This window comes from Danio rerio, chromosome 5 (assembly GCF_049306965.1).
Source record: "Danio rerio strain Tuebingen ecotype United States chromosome 5, GRCz12tu, whole genome shotgun sequence".
Lineage (NCBI taxonomy): Eukaryota > Metazoa > Chordata > Actinopteri > Cypriniformes > Danionidae > Danio > Danio rerio.
The window spans coordinates 72,959,686-72,981,270 of NC_133180.1; the positions used below are offsets into that span (position 1 = coordinate 72,959,686).

At 37.0% G+C, this 21,585-nt stretch overlaps 1 protein-coding gene across 4 annotated transcripts in view; it reads right to left on the reverse strand.

Moving 5' to 3' along the window:
• Positions 1-15,481, reverse strand: part of flrt1a (fibronectin leucine rich transmembrane protein 1a) — a 110,227-nt gene extending 94,746 nt beyond the window's left edge. For 2 of the 4 annotated variants that reach the window (XM_073951639.1, XM_073951638.1), the window contains exons 1-2: positions 15,443-15,481; positions 15,063-15,272 (exon numbers count right to left, since the gene is read on the reverse strand). The gene's annotated coding sequence lies outside the window, so the exon portion shown is untranslated. Of the gene's footprint in view, positions 1-15,062 lie in introns of all 4 variants that reach the window. The other 2 variants (XM_021476683.3, XM_021476682.3) reach the window with 1 other exon arrangement.
• Between the last annotated feature and the right edge of the window lie 6,104 nt (positions 15,482-21,585).

The window sequence follows — 21,585 nt, forward strand, 5'->3', positions numbered from 1 at the left end:
TCGTAGGAGAATTTTGCTTTCACCATCCAAAATAAATAAAGTTATTCAACATGTGCGTCTGATAGCTCCGCCCCTTCTGCTACGTAAGCAAACCTGCGGTCGTTGAGTGCGTGAAGTGTCCATCATTACACACTTTATTTTAGCGGCTGAATGAGTGCATCATCCGGGTAATTAAAGTGCGCTTATTATTTTTAGAGTTTTCAGTGTGAACACACTACTTACTCTATTTATACTACAAAATGGCGTAGAATAGTGCACAAGTATGCGATTTGGGACACAGCTAATGTTAACATTATATTGAAACTTTTGTTTATATTTTCCAGAACAACTGACCACAGAGTTATGGGACCAGAAAAATACCAATCTGTAAAACCTGTTTTATATTTTAAATGAGGAAAATAAACATGTGCTATGGATGTGACAAAAAAGAAAAGTTTTTAGGTTTACAGTATACAAAACACTATAGAAATTCTCTGAATTAAACTGCACCAAACAAGGCTAATCAAAAGGATGAGAGTTGGCTTTCTATAAAACAAAAATGATTGTTTTTTTAAATTAAGTATTTTCACATTTATGGGGATAAATTGTCGTTATGGATGTGACAGATGTGAAATTCCCACTTGTTTGGTAAATCAAATATAATAGTTTGAAAACATTGACAGATGCATTTTTGAGTATTACTATAGTACTGTATAATACTTTCTTACACACACAAAAAAAACAAAACAAGAAACAGTTCTGTATTTTGGTGAAAACTCCATTCTTTTCATGGCAAGGTTGACATTTGCATGGAATTGCTCATATATATATATATATATATATATATATATATATATATATATATATATATATATATATATATATATATATATATATATAATTATTAGCCCCCTGTTTATTTTTTAACTGAACAAATGACAATATGTAAAAATAGTTTATATATATATATATATATATATATATATATATATATATATATATATATATATAAAAAGTAATATATATATATATATATATATATATATATATATATATATATATATATATATATATATATATATATATATATATATATAATTATTAGCCCCCTGTTTATTTTTTAACTGAACAAATGACAATATGTAAAAATAGTTTATATATATATATATATATATATATATATATATATATATATATATAAAAAGTAATATATATATATATATATATATATATATATATATATATATATATATATATATATATATATATATAATATAATATATATAATATATATATATATATATATATATATATATATATATATATATATAATTAAATAATAACAATTAAAATCCTGGTTGGCTTTTAGCCAGAGGACTCTTATTTTGAGGGCTACGTCAAGAGCTCAGATTTGGTTGATTTAGTTTTCAGCACCGCCTACATGTGTATAATGAATTTTGAAGTTGTTTATCCATTTTCCTACCCTGAATTAAAAAAATTGAAAATCGAGCCAATTTTTATATATATATATATATATATATATATATATATATATATATATATATATATATATATATATATATATATATATATATATATATATATTTCTGAGCAAACGAAAAGCGGAAAAATGCCTGTTTTCTTCATTGTCATTTTTTTTGTTTGAAAACAGATATGGATTGGACGGAAGATACCCTCATTGTAATATAATCTCATTTTCCCTTTGAAATGAAGATATTTGGGCTTGAAACAAATGGTAATTTTCATAAAAGGTATAAATTCTGTATGAATTCAGTAAATACAATTATGTAGCTCCTGGTCCACTATAATTCAGACTCAGGATTGCATATCCTGCGATGTGACTATTGCGGATGTGCACATTGCGCGATCAATGCTGAAACTATATATTGCACAGGCCTACTATTATATTTTGGTGTGTTGGGAATGTACTGCACACGTGTAGAATACTAGATGTAAATCTCCACTGTGGTGTAAGACTGACTTCCTTTGGCAATGCCACTGTACCCTACTGCTAGCCAGCTGTCACCCTGTGAATGACAAAGTGTTGGAGGGGACAAGGAAAGACACACACCCAAGTCTCTCTTCTGTAACCCAACCTGGCCGTGTTACGGTTTCTCAGTCTCTTTCTGTGCCCTTTTCTCCTTTCAATCCTTTTTCTCTGATGACACAAGCAACACGGCTACATACAACAGACAGACACGAAGCGAGGGGCATCGAGGCGAGAACAACGGAGAGAGAGATCAAAGAAATATCACAACATGAGGGGGGAAAATCAGAGATAGAGAGAGGGAGATAAAAGGAGGGAAATTATATTCGCCTTCTTTAAAAAGAGATCTCATAAAATAAGCATTTAGACAGCCAAATATAGCAAGAGATGGCTTAATCTGTGGGGTTTTGTCCCTTTTTAAAAATGTGGTCTATTATGTGCTTCATAATTAGGCCGTTTTTGCTGTGTAATTGACAGAAGAGGCTATCATCTATTAGGAATCCACAGATATTGCTAGCTGATTATTAGTATTGATTAATTGTAGGACTGTACGTTATTGGAACAAAAACTGACATTGCGATATTGTTTTTCTGTGTTATATACACTCACCGGCCACTACATTAGGTACACCTTACTAGTACCGGGTTGGACCCCCTTTTGACTTCAGAACTGCCTTAATCCTCTGTGGAATAGATTCAACAAGGTACTGGAAATATTATATATTATATATTATATATTTTAGTCCATATTGATATAATAGCATCACGCAGTTGCTGCAGATTTTTCGGCTGCACATCCATGATGTGAATCTCCCGTTCCACCACATCCCAAAGCTGCTCTATTGGATTGAGATCTGGTTACTGTGGAGGCCTTTTGAGCACAGTGAACTCATTGACATGTTCAAGAAACCAGTCTGAGATGATTCACACTTTATGACGTGGTGCGTTATCCTGCTGTCATGTTGTTGACGCCAAATTCTGACCCTACCATCCAAATGTTGCAGCAAAAATCAAGACTCATCAGTCAGGCAACGTTTTTCCAATTTTCTATTGTCCAATTTTGGTGAGCCTGTGTGAATTGTAGCCTCAGTTTCCTGTTTTTGGCTGACTGGAGGGGCACCCGGTGTGGTCTTCTGCTGCTGTAGCCCATTCGCCTCAATGTTGGACGTGTTGTGTGTTCAGAGATGCTCTTTTGCATATCTCTGTTGTAACGAGTGGTTATTTGAGTTACTGTTGCCTTTCTATCAGCTGGAACCAATCTGGCCATTCTCCTCTGACCTCTGACATCAACAAGGCACCCCCAGAACTGCAGCTTACAGTATTTTTTCTGAGGAAACATAGATCATTTCAGGTTTGTCCCTGTATGATGACACTGTTTTATAAACAATTTATTAAATCTGTTTTATCGTTCTGCATTGTAGCTTGCTATAGTAATCTGAGTGTGTTAAACAAGAACAGGTGGAGTAGCCTGGTAAAGGTGGCAGGCAAGATCATTGGTTTTAACCAAACTGGTCCAACTGTAATTTATGACACTGGTGTTTTAAAGAGACCTCAGGGTTTCCTATGCACCCTGGATCACCCGTTGTACACTGTGTTTCAGCTGTGGCCATCAGGATGCCGTTTTAGAGTTCCTATTTGCAGGACAAACAGAGTAAGAGATTATTTTATAATGATGGCCATTAGGTCATTAAATGAGTTCAGGGGGAGGGAGATGCACCTACAATGTAATGTATGGTATGTTGTAGGGTAATATTTGATTAACGTGTACAAGGAACTTCGCCTGTGTTACAGCACCTTGCTGTAATTTTAGTTTCCCTAAACAGGATAATGAAGTTGAGTCCAAGTCTGATTTTCTCTTTTTCAGACTATTCTCTGTAAACCCTAGAGATGGTTGTGCATGAAAATCCCAGTAGATCAGCAGATTCTGAAATACTCAGACCAGCCCGTCTGGCACCAACAACCATGCCGTGTTCAAAGTCACTTAAATCACCTTTCTTCCCCATTCTGATGCTCAGTTTGAACTGCAGCAGATCATCTTGACCATGTCTACATGCCTAAATGCATTGAGTTGCTACCATGTGATTGGCTGATTATAAATTTGTGTTAACAAGCAGATAGACAGGTGTACCTAATAAAGTGGCCGGTGAGTGTGTATATGTATAGTGTATATGTAAGATATATATATTCAACTACTGCACATGTATGCTGTTGCAGTTTTGCACATTATTCTTTCTCTGCTGGAATTTGCAAAACAGTTTTTTTTTTTTTTTTACATTTACACATTTGTGTATATAGAAACCTTCTTTAAATATTATTTATTTTTATAGTTTATACTTATGCCTATTTTGTTAAATAAGTATGTTATATTTTTTATATACATTAAACTGAATTGGCATTCAGTGTGGAGAAGCAAAGTAAGAACTTCATTGCACAGGAAACATGTTTCTTACTGTGCATATGAAAATAAACAAATTAATCTTTGAATCTTGAATATATATTGTAATATGAATATAATTTCACCAGGTGATTTAAAAAGCTCAATTTGGAAAGAATTCATTATTATATATATATATATATATATATATATATATATATATATATATATATATATATATATATATATATATATATATATATATATATATAATTTGTTTTTGTTTTTTTTTAAGGATTCTAACTGCATTCAGGTACAGAAATAAAATCAAATGTAAATAACACTGCTTTGTGCTTATTGTGTAAAAATAAATATTTATATTTATATTTATATATATATATATATATATACCTTATAACTTCTTATATACAAATAATGCAGACACACTTGAAATCACACAGTCAAAGCATAGCAAACAAGCGAATGAAAAACTTTCACAATAATTAAACTTCACAATGTGGTTTCGGGTCAACTATAATCCTATTAAAATTTCCTAATGGATGAATGAACTAAAACTGAACCGACACTGCAGATTCTGCGATGTGACTATTGTGGATTTTCACATTGCAATATAGATGCTGAAACTATATATTGTGCAGCCCTACTTAATTGTGTTGTTGTGAGCAAATTATCAAATGTAAATAAAAATCACTGCATAATCTTCACTGTATAAAAATAAATATATGTTTAAATATGTGCAATTTGGTATACACATTTGGTCTAAATAAAGTCTCACTGTCATAGGCCTTAAAAAAGCAAACAAGCGAATGCAAAACTTAAAATTTCCTAATTAATGAATGAACTAAAACTGAACCGACACTGCAGATTCTGCGATGTGACTATTGCGGATTTGCACATTGCGATATCGATGCTGAAACTAAATATTGTGCAGCCCTACTTAATTGTATCATCAAAATGTAAGCAAATTGTGTTGATTTATAGTAAATAAATAACATATCTGACATGAATCGCTATCCAAAACCACACATCCTGAACGCTAGAAAACATTAAACTAGGCTTGTACGGTAATACGGTATACCACGGGAGCTAAAAATAGCAACTGTATCAGTTTCAATACCGTTATACTGTCATAAAAAACAATGCACTTAAATAGGAGACAAGTATTTAATATTATTTATTTAATGCCTACAAATGCGTATGCATGATTGTCATCACAGGACAGTGTGGAGGAGAGAGAGGTGAGGTAAGATGTCGAGTCGCGCACCATGTGACCTGCAGTTTGGCAGTATTTCCAGTTTTGACCAATCGAGAAAGTAGACGTGGTAAATACGAGAAGTCTGCATTCCCGCTACTGTAGGATCCGTAGGATCAGACCACATTTCTTGTGGTGCGGGAATAAATTTCCGAATAAACAGCGGGAGCGGTCGGTAACTCTGGTGTAATTTGGAAGGGAGCGTGGTCGGTAATAACGGATACCGGGGTAAAATAGGGAGGAGGTTTGACGGTATCAAAATTTGGATACCGCTAAGACTACATTCAACACCTAACACGTAACATAATCCATTATTTCCTTCATTTTCTTTTCAGCTTTATTAATCCGGGGTTGCCACTGCAGACTGAACCGCCAACTAATCCAGCAATTTTTTTACGCACCGGATGCCCTTTCAGCCGCAACCCATTCACACAAACTCATTCACACTCATACACTAAGGACAATTTAGCCAACCCAATTCACCTGAACCACATGTTTTTGAATCAGAGCACCCGGAGAAACCCAAGTGAACGCAGGGAGAACATGCAAACTCCACACAGAAACGCCAACTTCTTTCTTTCTATTCTTTCATTAATTTTCCTTCAGCTTAGTCCCTTAATCATCAGGGGTCACCACAGCAGAATGAACCCCCGACTATTCCAGCATGTGTTTTACACAGTGGATGCCTTTCTAGCTGCAACCCAGTACTGGGAAACACCCATACACACTCTCACACACAATCATACAGTAAAGACAATTTAGTTTATTCAGTTCACCTACAGTGCATGCGTTTGGACTGTGGGGGAAACCGGAGCACCCGGAGGAAACCCACGCCAACATGGGGAGAACATGCAAACTCCACACAGAAATGCCAACTGACCCAGCCAGGACTCGAACCAGTGGTCTTCTTGCTGTAGCAAGCTTCTGTATTTACTTTACTTTATTTAAAAACAATTTCTAACAAATTTTTTTCTTTTCAGAAAAACATTAACAATTTATTTAAAATGTAATACTGATACGGTAACCAGCATACGGTGAATTTCTCCGTTCAGCATCCACTTGGTAATTACTTAAGGAAAAAAATAAATATATAACAACAAAAGAGCAGCGTACTGAAGCATATGCTGCCGATACAGCAGTGACCTTTTAACCAGCTCATATGCTTGAACCATATATTCACAATGGAGCCTTCAAATGTCTGAAATCATTTGCAGTGAAGGGAAATACTGAGACCCTCAGTGCCCATCAGAAAGGCCATAAATGATGCACATCCTCATCCACATCCACTCTGACAGTCAGGAAGACTGAGAGAGAGAGGGAAAGAGAGAGCATGTTTACAGCTAGCATGGTCCCTTGGTTCTGGAGGAGCTGAAAACATGATCCATTCCCCAGAGAAAATCAGCGAGAGAAACAGAGAACCTCTTCACAAGGGCGAGGAGCATTTGAATTCTGAACAAATTGCTCCGAAAGCCAACCGCTGGTATTCAGATGAGGCGATTTTTACAATGATTGATGTTATGATGAGTATAAGACGATGCATGATGCCGTCTCAATAAGCATGCTTTAAAAAAAGACCAAGATTGCATCTATTCCAGCAGAAGGGTTATCCACGTAGACGTACAGACCCCTGATTTGAATATAAACAAAAATGATTTGCACTGCTGATCGATATCCTTGGAGCTCTGCATCTTCAGAGATGAATTCAACTCAAGGGCAGCCGAATCAATCAATCATGCATTCAATTTACATTGTTAAGTAGAAGCAAGCAGTCACGTTCGATTGGTATTTCAAGATCCGATAGCAGACATTTGCAGGCAATCAAGTTCAGTTTTAACATTTCTGCTACTCCAAACTTAATTAGTTCTGTGTTCTGTGCGAATCATCTACGTTTTAATTCATTTATTGTTATATTTGAAACATCACATTGAAAAATGCTTAAAGGGCCATGAAACCCCCTTGTTTCAGCAGGGTGTTTTCACACCTCTATTTTAGAAAAAGTCAGGACTGTGGGCGTGCCCAGTACTGTCTAGGGGGGAGTGTCCGTAAATATTTGCATAAAAATAGGAGTGTCGGTTTGGGCACGCGCTGATTTTCACACCGGCAAAACAAGCACAGACGCAGAGGAGAAAGATTATCCAGATAATCCAATTATTTGCCAAATTATTAAAGGATCAGACCAGATTTCTTGTGGTGCGGGAATAAATTTTCGAATAAACAGCGGGAGCCGTAACTCTGGTGTAGTTTGGAAGGGAGCGTGGTCAAACAATATTGCTCCCAAACGGGCGAGCATGCACGCATCTGCATGGATGCTCTTCATGTGTGTGTGTGTGTGTGAATGAGAATCTTTGAATCCCGCGCTGATCTCTGATACGAACAAGACAAACAGGTGACCGCGAACCTAAGGTCGCATTCACGGTATTCAGTTTCTGAATGGTTTAGGCATAAGCCAACAGTTTGGTGACGCTGTCTGAGTCTTACGTCATAATTTTTTTTATTATGCATGGTAATAACGGATACCGGGGTAAAATAGGGAGGAGGTTTGACGGTATCAAAATTTGGATACCGCTAAGACTTCATTCAACACACAACACGTAACATTATCGATTATTTCCTTCATTTTCTTTTCAGCTTAGTCCCTTTATTAATCCAGGGTTCCCACTGCAACTTTAGGGGAGAGTGTCGGAGGAGTCCGTAGGCATGGTCCGTAAATATTTGCATGAAAATAGGAGTGTCGGTTTGGGCACGCGCTGATTTTCACACAGGCAAAACAAGCACAGACGCAGAGGAGAAAGATTATCCAGATAATCCAATTATTTGGCAAATTATTAAATGGTGGACTTTAACTGCAGTTTGGCTCTTTCATTCAGGAATTTCATTCATGCCATTGGTGAAAACGAGATATTTGATTCGAGGAATTGCTGGAAGCGTGTATGTTTTATGCAATGTTTGTTACCGCATGACGAATGAGAGAAAAAAAAACCCTCGGCATTTCTCTGTAACTTAGATACACTCGGTAGGTAGCGTCAGAAAGCCGTGTGTGTTATTCCTGTCACAAAATGCGGCTAAAATCCTCCACGATGGTAATTTGGTTGTGGTGCTTACAGGTTTACACTCGGGAGAGCAGTGTATTTTTCAGTCCATTATATTGTAGTGATATTAACGTACGGTAAACTTTAATTACTTAGAAATCATTTGACTAAGGTCCGTCTTTAAACACTGAAAGAGTACTGCTGACGGTATAAACTTTGCCATCTGAATAAATAACAAAGACCACTAGTCGCTCACTTTCCAAATCTGTAGAGACAGGACAATCAACACCAACTGGATTATAAGGGGACGAGCGGCAAATCCGGATTTCAGCGTTTCCAGATAAGAAAAGGTAACAATTGGGTAAACAATGTTCCTTAGACACGTATTTCTATGATGCGTTGAGTGCACTGTAATCCACACTTGAGTCCAGCTGAGCTCTCATAGAGGGGAAATGAAAACAAAAAATTCACTGCAGCAAATTATAAAAGCAGCACTGACTACCCGGATCCCCAAACAATTCATGTTCTTCCGCTTGGCAACACAACGCGGCGTCACTGTAACTCTTGTGAGATAATATGTTGATGACTGGGTGAGACGCGTCCACGGACCCATGGCATGCATGCGTTTTTCCCCGCAATGCTGTCAGGTCCGATACAGCAAAGCTGTTTGTGTGCAGCAAGCTTTTTTGTCGGGAGAGCAGTACGAGAATTGGAGAATGGCGGACTTTGTCCTTTATCAGGAGTTCGTTCACATTTAGACACATCGCCGTGCTGCTGTGTTCACCTAAATCCTCTAGATTACCAACAGGGCTAAAGGTTAAAATAGGCAGGGCAAGAGACCTGCTGCACAGAGTCTGCATTCAGACCCGGAGATTGAAGGAAAAGTCCTCATTTATAGTGTTTATATGAACACGATTATCTTTATAATGATATAACTTGTGGTTATGTGTGTATATGAAACTACAAATGACAAATGTAGCAGGGCATTAAATTACTGTTTATTTCTTTGCACTTTAACTTTGTTTAATATAAAATCATGGCTCTCCTCATGGTTTGGGTCTCATTTTGTGAACCAACTGAAAACTTCGCTCCCCTCCTTCTATTCTGCTCTGTTGGCCACGCCCACTCCTACCCTTTACTCGTGGAGCTCCACGCACATTATCATGCATCTTTTGAAAAAATTCTGAGGTGGACCTGAGACGAAAGTAGGGGGTGTCGTGGCCCTTTAAAAACTGTGTAGATTCTTTAAAATATAGACTTTTCAATGGAATAACTTGTTGTTTTTATTGACCTTACTCCTTATCCTAATTCGGGTGCAGCTATTCGTATTTTTGTGGCTTGAGACTTTTGCTTTCATACAGTTCCATTAATTATTAATGTTAAAAACAGCCCATTATGCCGCTTGATGTTGCAAACTGATATTTTTATATTATATTATTCTTATTATTATGTATGGTCATGAACACACTTGTTTGTAAAGCGAGTAGTTTGACTGTTTTCTGCCATTTATTATTCTTAGTCATTCTCCCAAAGGCAACTGAATCGGAAGATCTAAAACAATAATAAAATCAAGTGCACTTCCGCATTATAGAGTAAGGTCAATAAGTGAACAGTTTTTCTTGTGCATTTATGATTTTAAGATGTAGCCTAAAAGCAATGATTGTTAACTAACTGTGCCAAATAAAAGAGCAAGAGTGTAACACATGCAGGCGGAATCCAGGTTTATACAACCGCCACTCCAAATTTCCAAAAGCTCATGGCCGAGGGATTATTCACTCAACAACACAACATTAAAGCGGTTTTAACCCGGCTGCGCCTTAAGAGGATATTGCTTAGGTTTCCCTATTGAATCAAAGGCACGTCTTATGTTGCCATCAGATAGAAGGCCATGTTTTTGCTTTGATAATGCAGGTATGTCAAACTGACGTGCGCACTTTCATCTAGAAATGTAATTGATAGAGCTACTGCTAATCTGCAGAATGCCTCCAAAACGTTCCCTGACTGACAATGACATGATGTGTATGATATATGCCAATGCATTAATAACGGTGTTCATTTTGACGGCAAATTTTGATTCAGTTTTAGTCTTCTGACTATAGATTTAGTTGACTTAAATATTAATTCATTCAATTTCTTTTCGGCTTAGTCCCTTTAATAATCTAGGGTCACCACAGCAGAATGAACCACCAACTTATCCTGCATATGTTTTACGCAGGGGATGCCCTTCCAGCTGCAACCCATCGCTGGGAAACACCCATACACTCATTCACACACATACACTATGGTCAATTTTAGCATAGCTAATTCACTCATAGCGCATATCTTTGAACTTGTGGGGGAAACTGGAGCATCTGGAGGAAACCCATGCGAACACGGGGAGAACGTACAAACTCGAGGCTCGAACCAGACGACATGACTAAAATATATTTGATTTAATTTAATTGTAATTTAATTAAAATATTGTATACATTTATTTATGTATACAAATATATTCATTTATGCCATTCATTTTAGTTTAATCTGACAGACGCCCCTATGGCGTAATCGCATCCCGCGTCGACTGTGGATCAGATACTTTTCAAATGTGTGCGTGTGTGTGTGCACGTCATCACACACCAAGATTAATTCTGATTGGATATTTACCTAAATACATCCCTCAATCACAGTCTCCTTTTTATCAATCAATGAAAATGTCAGTATATTTTTATTATAGTCGTCATCATTATCCGTTAATTGTCGTCAAGTTTTCGTTAGTGGAAATTTTTCCTTTACGAAAATTATAACAAAAAATCTTGTCAACGAAATCAACACTGATTTGTAAGCCGTTTATCAAATGTTTAGAAAACCATACACTCTATGGCAGACTCATCCACCTTGTATTTCACCTAATAATAGGCTTATAAATCGAATGTGTCTGGCCTTCTTCCAATTAAATTTTAGCTGTAAAAATAGCTTATTAGCTTGCTTTATATTACAAACTGGTGTTCCTTTCAACACTATCTGCTTGTTAAGTGTGACGCCATGCAAAGCAGCTTCTGGGTCCAAGCGATATATACAACTACATGGAGAGGCTCAACAAATAATAATAATAATAAACGTTTAATAATAAACGATCACAATATATATATATACACCTATACATACACCCCTACACCTGTCTTGATGGAAATTACTAGAGCATGAAAACAACCCAACAAGCTTTTTTTGTTTTTAAAAGATGTCTAATAGACGTGTAATCATAGTCGTCTTAGCTAAAACCAGGCTAAATTTGGGCTGTCAGTGAAAATCTAATAGACGTCTAAGAATAGGCCAAAACTAAACTAGTTGTCAAATAAAAAGAAGTGAATGACTATATGTATAAAGCCTGTTTAATCTGTCGACTAGTCTAGTTTAGGGCTATTCTTAGATGTCTATTAGATTTTCTCTGACAGCCCAAGTTTAGCCTTGTTTTAGCCGAGCTGTCTACGTTTAGATGTCTAGTAGATGTCTAATAAACACAAAATTGTTTGCTGGGAATGTACTGCATCAATGGAAAAAAAGGCAGCTACAGTGCATGCTTAACCGGTAGGTACATGTAACATTTTTTCCTCCCAAACCCCACCCTTCAGAGACATGTCAACCTACCCAATGTCAATAATCTGAAAAATCAAAGTGATTGACAGGCAGAAAGCTCTTCCCATTGGTAATAAAGAAAGCATGGCCAGTCTCCTGACTCCTTTTCGCCGATTTATAACACACAGGTGTTATTTTTCACAACATCAGTGACAGGTAGAAGAAGGCACGTTTTACTTTTGGTGTCCACAGAAATAGCTTACAGTACCTTGAAGAGTATATCTCTTGGGTTACATTTCATTAAATTAAAAGGTTGTGTTAGTATACACTATTTAAAAACATACAATTACCCCTACACCTGTCTTGACGGAAATTACTAGAGCATGAAAACAACCCAGCAAGCTTTTTTTGTTTTTAAAAGATGTCTAATAGACTTGTAATCATAGTCGTCTTAGCTAAAACCAGGCTAAATTTGGGCTGTCAGTGAAAATCTAATAGATGTCTAAGAATAGGCCAAAACTAGACAAGTCGTCAAATAAGCAGTAGTGAATGACTACACATATAAAGTCTGTCTAATCTGTCGACTAGTTTTGGGATATTCTTAGATGTCTATTAGATTTTCTCTGACAGCCAAGTTTAGTCTTGTTTTAGCCGAGCTGTCTACGTTTAGATGTCTAGTAGACGTCTAATAAACACAAAATTGTTTGCTGGGAATGTACTGCATCAATGAAAAAAAAGGCTGCTACAGCTGCTTAACCGATAGGTACATGTAACCTTTTTTCCTCCCAAACCCCGCCCTTCAGAGACATGTCAACCTACCCAATGTCAGTAATCTGAAAAATCAAAGTGATTGACAGGCAGAAAGCTCTTCCCATTGGTAATAAAGAAAGCGTGGCCAGTCTCCTGACTCCTTTTCGCCGATTTATAACACACAGGTGTTATTTTTCCCGACACCAGTGACAGGTAGAAGAAGGTACGTTTTACTTTTGGTGTCCACAGAAATAGCTTACAGTACCTTGAAGAACATATCTCTTGGATTACATTTCATTAAATTAAAAGGTTGTGTTAGTATACACTATTTAAAAACATTCAATTACCTCTACACCTGTCTTGCCGGAAATTACTAGAGCATGAAAACAACCCAGCAAGCTTTTTTTGTTTTTAAAAGATGTCTAATAGACGTGTAATCATAGTCGTCTTAGCTAAAACCAGGCTAAATTTGGGCTGTCAGTGAAAATCTAATATATGTCTAAGAATAGGCCAAAACTAGACAAGTCGTCAAATAAGCAGTAGTGAATGACTATATGTATGAAGTCTGTCTAATCTGTCGACTAGTTTTGGGATATTCTTAGATGTCTATTAGATTTTCTCTGACAGCCAAGTTTAGCCTTGTTTTAGCCGAGCTGTCTACGTTTAGATGTCTAGTAGACGTCTAATAAACACAAAATTGTTTGCTGGAAATGTACTGCATCAATGGAAAAAAAGGCTGCTACAGCTACTTAACCGGTAGGTACATGTAACATTTTTTCCTCCCAAACCCCGCCCTTCAGAGACATGTCAACCTACCCAATGTCAGTAATCTGAAAAATCAAAGTGATTGACAGGCAGAAAGCTCTTCCCATTGGTAATAAAGAAAGCATGGCCAGTCTCCTGACTCCTTTTCGCCGATTTATATCACACAGGTGTTATTTTTCCCAACATCAGTGACAGGTAGAAGGCACGATTTACTTTTGGTGTCCACAGAAATAGTTTACAGTACCTTGAAGAGTATATCTCTTGGGTTACATTTAATTAAATTAAAAAGTTGTTTTAGTTTATGCCATTTAATAACATTCATTTACCCCTACACCTGTCTTGACGGAATTTACTAGAGCATGAAAACAACCCAGCAAGCTTTTTTTGTTATTTTTAAATGTCTAACAGACGTCTAAACATGGTCGTCTTAGCTAAAACAAGACTAAAATTGTCAGTGAAAGTCTTATAGACGTCTATACGGAATAGGCCAAAACTAGACCAGTCATCAAATAAACAGAAAATGAATGACTACACAAAGTCTGTGTAATCTGTCTATTTGTCGACTAGTCTAGTTTTGGGCTATTCTTGGATGTCTATTATTTTCTCTGACAGCCAAGTTTAGCCTTGTTTTGGCCAAGCTGTCTACGTTTAGATGTCTAGTGGACGTCTAATAAACACAAAATTGTTTGCTGGTAATGTGCTGCATCAATGAAAAAAATATTTAAAGGCAGCTACAGAGCATGCTTAACCAGTGGGGGTACATGTAACTCCCAGTCAAACTGGAAACACTTGCATATTATGAATGGAAATTATTCGCGCCAAAGCCAGAACACACAAGCGTTTATCATGAGGTAATGAGCACCAGCGCGCGCACACGAACTTTTCGCACGAAACGATTAAAACACCCATTTAATCTCCTTATGGAGAACAATTTAATGAAACGGAACACATTTTATCAAGGATGAACTATTATAAGGCTATCCCAAATACATGCGCCTTGAAACGCCAATAACGCTCTCGACGCGACGCGTCCAAAAACGCGTGTGTACATAGAGCAACAATTAATAGATTGCGCAGAAACACACAGCACGTGTGGACAGCTCAAATGTACTGCTTGTCAGGCTGCATTCACTAGCATGTCATTTTTCTTGCAAGAACCCCGAAAATGGTGAAAGTCTCAGCAGTTGCTTTGTATGCGGTGACAGTTCTGCTTAATTTTGACTGCGCTAAACGCGTCTGTTGTCATAATACAGTGGACTCACATTCATTCATACAGCATTGCGATTTAATGTGATCTCCTCAGACAGCAAAATGCAATAATAAGAGAACTTACCTATATTATAAAACACCCCTTCCTTTGCTTGTCCCTCCATCCATTGAGATAGAAAATAAAAACGGGGTTTTATTTCCTTGTAATTGCGAAGTTCCACGCTAATCAAGCTGTAAATCAGAAATTAAGTGACGGTCCGCTGTAGCCTTTAAGTCATTATTACACACATAAAACCCTCCTGTTTCTTTTCTTTCACCTACCATCCGATATCGACTATCGCTTTCTCCTTTGCAAAAAAAATCCACTCCGCGATTCGTGGCGATAAAACACTAAACTAAATGAATCATTGGTGCGTAGCTATAACGCTGCGACGAGAACCCGCTTCAAATAACTTCATCGCCCTTTTAATGCATCCTCCGAGTCCTCTGTCCTCCTCTCTGAGCATCACTTTCCCTTGTTAGTTCGAATGCATAATTCACGCTCGGTTCACAGCGTAGAGTTGCCCGGCTCGCAAAAGAGTTGTTCAATTGAGTCGGTTCGTTGGTTCATTTAAAAGTATTGGCCAGAGATTACTACCATTTGATGATATCTGATATACTATAGCGTTGTGGTAGATAAGTTAAAGCCATAAATCTTTAAGTAAGGACATATATTAAGTTAAAACAGAAAATCGACAAAATAAAGCCGTATATAATGTGTCAAAAGTTAGCTTTATTGTCAATTCTGCTGTACAGACATACTGAGAATTGAAGTTATGTTACTTTCAGACAAACATAATTTAAAAGATACTACAGGATTAATTAAAACATACAAAACAATACACATAATTCCAGTAAGGTTTAAGAGAATAATACAAAAAATATAGCTAGCCTATTTTGTACATATAATATTAGGCCTAATATAGAAACAAAAAGCTAACATTCAAAATGTTAAAACAAATATTTAGCAGTATTTGTCTATGTCTCTGAATGAATTACTGAATGAATGATTGAGAAACTGGAAAGACACGTTTTAAAATGGCGACTCGAAAGAATCGAATCATTTAATCGAACATTCTGTACGAACCGACTCATTGAAGTGAATCAGATATCCCACCGCTAAAGAGCTTGCTGTATTGTCTCATTCGTGTCAGCTTGATTCGCCTGCCATTTCTCAGCGATGTCAAGCGCAGGATGTTTTCAGCGGCCGTTCATCAGGCCAGACAGAGCAGGAGACTGGAATAATAGCTTTATGTGCTCAGGGGGTGCGGATGTCACGAACTGACGGAGGGGAGTCGGTCTTCTTCCTCAAGAGAGGGCTTTCTTTGTTATATACTGTATATGAGCTTCAGTCTAGAGTTGAGATCCCTGTACGCTTATTTTGAATCAATCAATACACTAATACTAAAATCAAATCACACATTATTAAAATTTATGCATTAGCTATCTGTTATAATTTTCTTGTTACATTATCTATTTATCTTTTGATTGATTACAGTACAAGTAATGTTTATTGATAAGGTTAATGATTATTCAAGATAGAATTTGTCAATACGCGCACGCGCGCGCGCGCACACACACAGCATAAATGAGTACTGCCCCTTTTGAAAATTAATAACTATTTGAACCATGAATTATTGGTCAGTGATTATAGAGGATATATTTTGACGTCATTAAAATAAGAATTTGATAATCTAATATCTTTAAATGTAGGAAGATAATACATTTACTTTTTTATTTGTTTGTTAATTTTTTTACAACATTTCAGGTAAATTATATATTTTTTTGTTCTATTGATTTTTTCTCTTTGATGAATTAATTATTTATTTTTATTTAACATTTATTGCAGTGTATTTTTGGAGTAGCGTCTGTCTGCGAATTGCAAGATGAGCATAACATGAAGGAGGCGTTAATTGTAGTTGAGGCGTAACATGACGTTATGGAGACCCATATGTCAAAACTATGTTTTCAGCAAGATGTCACTGTACTAATCAGTTATTAACAATTACACCTACCCAGGGATTAATTTGGGCCAGAACAAGCCGGATCCGGCACCTCTAAAATCGGATCCGGCACCTCATTTGACCAATCTCCCTCCTCACCCGCCCTCTGTTCACTTTCGTCCGCGACTAACAACCCCTGTCCCGGCTCTTAACTTACATCCGCAAAGACCTCTCAGCTAATCCAGAGTTGTCGCGGATAAAAGTGAAAATAAAATCAAACCAGGTTTAGGGAAGGTGTAGAGTTTAAGAATTGATGGTTGGGTTTAGGGTTGGGGAAGGTGTAGACGTTAATAACTGTGATGGTTGGGTTTAGGGTTGGGGAAGGTGTAGACGTTAATAACTGTGATGGTTGGGTTTAGGGTTGGGGAAGGTGTAGACGTTAATAACTGTGATGGTTGGGTTTAGGTTTAGGGAAGGTGTAGAAGTTAATAACTGTGATGGTTGGGTTTAGGTTTAGGGAAGGTGTAGACATTAATAACTGTGATGGTTGGGTTTAGGGTTGGGGAAGGTGTAGACGTTAATAACTGTGATGGTTGGGTTTAGGGTTGGGGAAGGTGTAGACGTTAATAACTGTGATGGTTGGGTTTAGGTTTAGGGAAGGTGTAGAGATTAATAACTGTGATGGTTGGGTTTAGGGTTGGGGAAGGTGTAGACGTTAATAACTGTGATGGTTGAGTTTGGGGTTAGGGAAGGTGTAGACGTTAATAACTGATGTACAGAGCCATCTAGCCGACAACATAGTTTTAACATGGCTCCATAACTTCAAATTACGCCCCTAAGGCACCTTCATGTAACAGCCCTGTCTTGCCTTTCGCAAAAAGGCCCTACTCGGCTTTCATACTTGACACACTCGCCATTTTACTGTTACTGTATTTGCAACCACAAGGGGTCACACAGAGTAGGCTAACGGTCATGACGAAATGGATTAAGTTAGTTAGTTGCATGATGGAGTAGCTAAATTAATGAATATAATAATATACTAAATGAATTGGTTGTGGATAAATTTGGAGACATCGCATGAAAACATTTAGTGAAAATGTTCTTGACAAAAATATCTATATTGTTATCTCAATAACTCAATTATCTCAATAACTGCAAGATACGCCACAGTCACACTAGAGTTTGAGCTTGTGAAATTCTGTTGTATGGCGCTGCGAAAACTGGCAGGATTAAACAAGACGATTAGACATGAAAAAGCGATCGATTAGACCATATTTTACATTTTCATACAGGGAGGTCATGTTTTGATTTTGGATTGGTCTCACGCAGTCACATGATGCAATTTCGCAGGTCAGAGTTTTACAGCAATTTAGAGTGATTTTAATACATTAAATTAGTCATATAGTGTAACTTCACAGTAGATAGTAACATCCACTACTGTGATTTCACAGTATTATCTTGTAGAATTAACTATATTTTACTGTGAAGCAGGCTTTTCTCAGCTAGTCATTCTGACGTTTACCCTGACTTTGAAACCATTGGTTTTATGAATCAAATGCTTTTGTTCCCGTTTATTACATTTTTGGCTAAGCACAACGTGATGATCCCATATTTCCATGTTAACCTTATAAAATTAAATAAATGTGATAAAAATTAATTTACTTTGACATTCATGTCATTTCAAAACAGGATGATTTTTCTTGCAAATAATTTTTGAAGATTTTTGGCTGCAATAACATTCAGTTATTTCTAAATATCAAAAAAAGTTCCAACACTACAAATGTTAATTTGTATTAATGTCCAGTGGTGGAAAAAGTACTGAAAAATTATACTCAAGTAAATGTACCATTACTTGCCTAAAAATGTAGTGCAAGTAGATCAAAAGTATCTGTTGTAAATATTACTCAAAGTATGACTAAAAAGTAGCCCTTTCATTAGTAGTGATTAGTGAGTATTACGCTGTGAAAAGCTGATGCGTTTACATGTAATTTGTGGATGTGTGTAAACATAACATTCTGTAGTGCATTTAATTATTGTCCAGCAGGCACACAACGTCATAGGACGTTAATATTAGGTTGGATTTAGGTTGTGATGTCAAGTGATCAAAATTCAATGTCTAGCCAGCGTCTAAGGATAACGTTATTTTGATGTCCAATAATGACGTCAAATTACGTTGATATTTAGGTTGTGTTGGAAGTGACCAAAAATTAAATGTCAAGCGAACATCTTAAACCAACATCATATTGACACTTGTCAGGTACTGACATTTATTCATCAGGTATGGTATGGCAATCAAAATCCAACATCTGATAGATGTCATAGTGGTAACGTTCACACAACTTCAAGCTGTGATATCATTGGACGTTAATATTTGGTTGGACATTGACGTTGACATTGACGTTGGTCTGACATTGAGTTCTGACGTCAACCCGATTTTCATTTCATTTCAATTTAGGACATCTTTTTGGACACTTTTAATGCTTCTAAACAGTTTGCTGCATTTATTAATCGCCCATGTCTTGAGGTTGTTCATTATGATGTGATTTACCTTCTATGTGGGATTCGATAGGAATCACAGGACTGATTTTACTAATCCCCACAGACAAGAAAAAAATAATACAGATACTGCACTAAATACTGCACAATTTTTTAAAACTACTTAGTAACTTACAATTTCTGAGAAAAAGTACTGAATAAGAGTAATTTGTAATTAGTTACTTTACACCACTGTTAGGGTGCTTTCACACCAACAATTTTGTTTCGGAACCTGTCTCGTAAGCCCAGTTAGCGCGGTTCGTTTGGCATATGTGAACAGGGCAATCGCGCTCTGTTCCGCACCAAAGTAATCGCTCCGAGATCGCTTGAATGAGGTGGTCTCGGCTCGATTGAAACGAACCCTGGAGCGGTTCGATTGCAGTGAGAAAACGATCCGATCCGGGCGCGATTATATCACAGTGTTTTATGGATATGTAATAGGCTTACGGCTATATGAAGAGAGAATTATGAGTAGGGCGGGAAGTTTCGCGAGTCTCCGGATGCCCGCAAACGAGTGATGATCTCCCGGTAATTTTGCCGCTCGCGTCTCCCTCTCGGTCCTCAAATAGGCATCCTCGCGTTTACTCGCACGTGACTTGTTTTAGCTCTTTTGGTCTGTTTAGAAACTTTGCAGTGTGAAAGCGAACCGCTCCAAGAGCAAAGAGCAACAATGTAACAATTGTAATCTCTGTTTCGGAACAACTGAATCGATTCACAGGTGTGAAAGCACCCTTAATGTCTATGTTGAATAAAATAGTTTGAATTAAAATGCAAATATAGCTCTTTTTACAGTATTTTGCTGTAATCATGCTACCTGCATTAATTTAACAATAAAACTCTGAATACAACACATTACTGTGCCTTTTTACAGTTAAATGCTGTAAAGTGATACTAATGTAATTTACTGTAAAAAAAAAATTACAGTGACATGTTGTGAAAATCTGGAATTTTTTAACAGTGTATTAAATGCAACGACAACAAAAAAAATTCTAGAAGCATAAAATATTAATAGTTAGCAGTTAAAGCATGTGCTTAGTTACCATTAATACTTTCTGTCACAGTTAAAGCACTTCTACAACACTAAAGATCATCATAGTCCATAAATCTGCAACCATTAAACTACCATCTTTCTCATGTAATAAACGATGTGCCCAGGATAAAGCCTTGAGAGGATGTCTGCATGTGCCTGGTAAACCGAGTAAAACTATCCAGTTGCATAAGCTCAGTCCTGATGCATAAACCACAATGAAATTATTCATATCAGTGTATGATGTCAACAGTGCATAGAGTACTCGCTGTGTCAGTGGTACAGTGGAGCGCGTGGGCATCAAGCCCAAGAGGTGGTTTGAACCCCCGAGGAGGGTTAAACGCGCACACACACAAAGCCTCAACATAAGCTTATGTAATATAAATATCTTGCAAAATAAATATTAGAAGAATACAGAGCACACCCTACAGCGAGCGCGCCTTTTATTATGCATAATAAAGTGTATAGACTGTTGGAACAAGCATATGTTGAAGAAAGAGCTGCTGTTGTGATCGGGCTGTTAGTGTGATCTAGTGACCCTGTTTGGAAATGATGAATGGCTTGTCATTTTTAGGTTAATTGCATCTATATTATGCTTTGTTAATATCCCTGTCAGTAAGGATATTCGCTGCTCGGTTGGAGGAAATGAGAATTCAATAATTGCGAGCACCTTATGCACAGTTTTGGCTTTTCTGTCATAAATGATACAGTTCACGTTTTGTTTCAGTGCTCCAGCTTGTCAACTTCAGCCTCATCTGTGGTGCATTTTGTGGATTATCCATGGAAGCTAAGTAAAAAGTGATAAAATGTTATTTAACTGACTGTACATTACCTTCAATTTAGAGTAAATATACACTTACCGGCCACTTTATTAGGTACACCTTACTAGTACCAGGTTGGACCCCCTTTTGCCTTCAGAACCGCCTTAATCCTTCATGGCATAGATTCAACAAGCTACTGGAAATATTCCTGAGATTTTGGTCCATATTGACTTTATAGCATCTTGCAGTTGCCTCAGATTTGTTGGCTGCACATGCATGATGCGAATCTCCCGTTCCACCACATCCCAAAGGTGCTCTATTGGATTGAGCTCTGGTGACTGT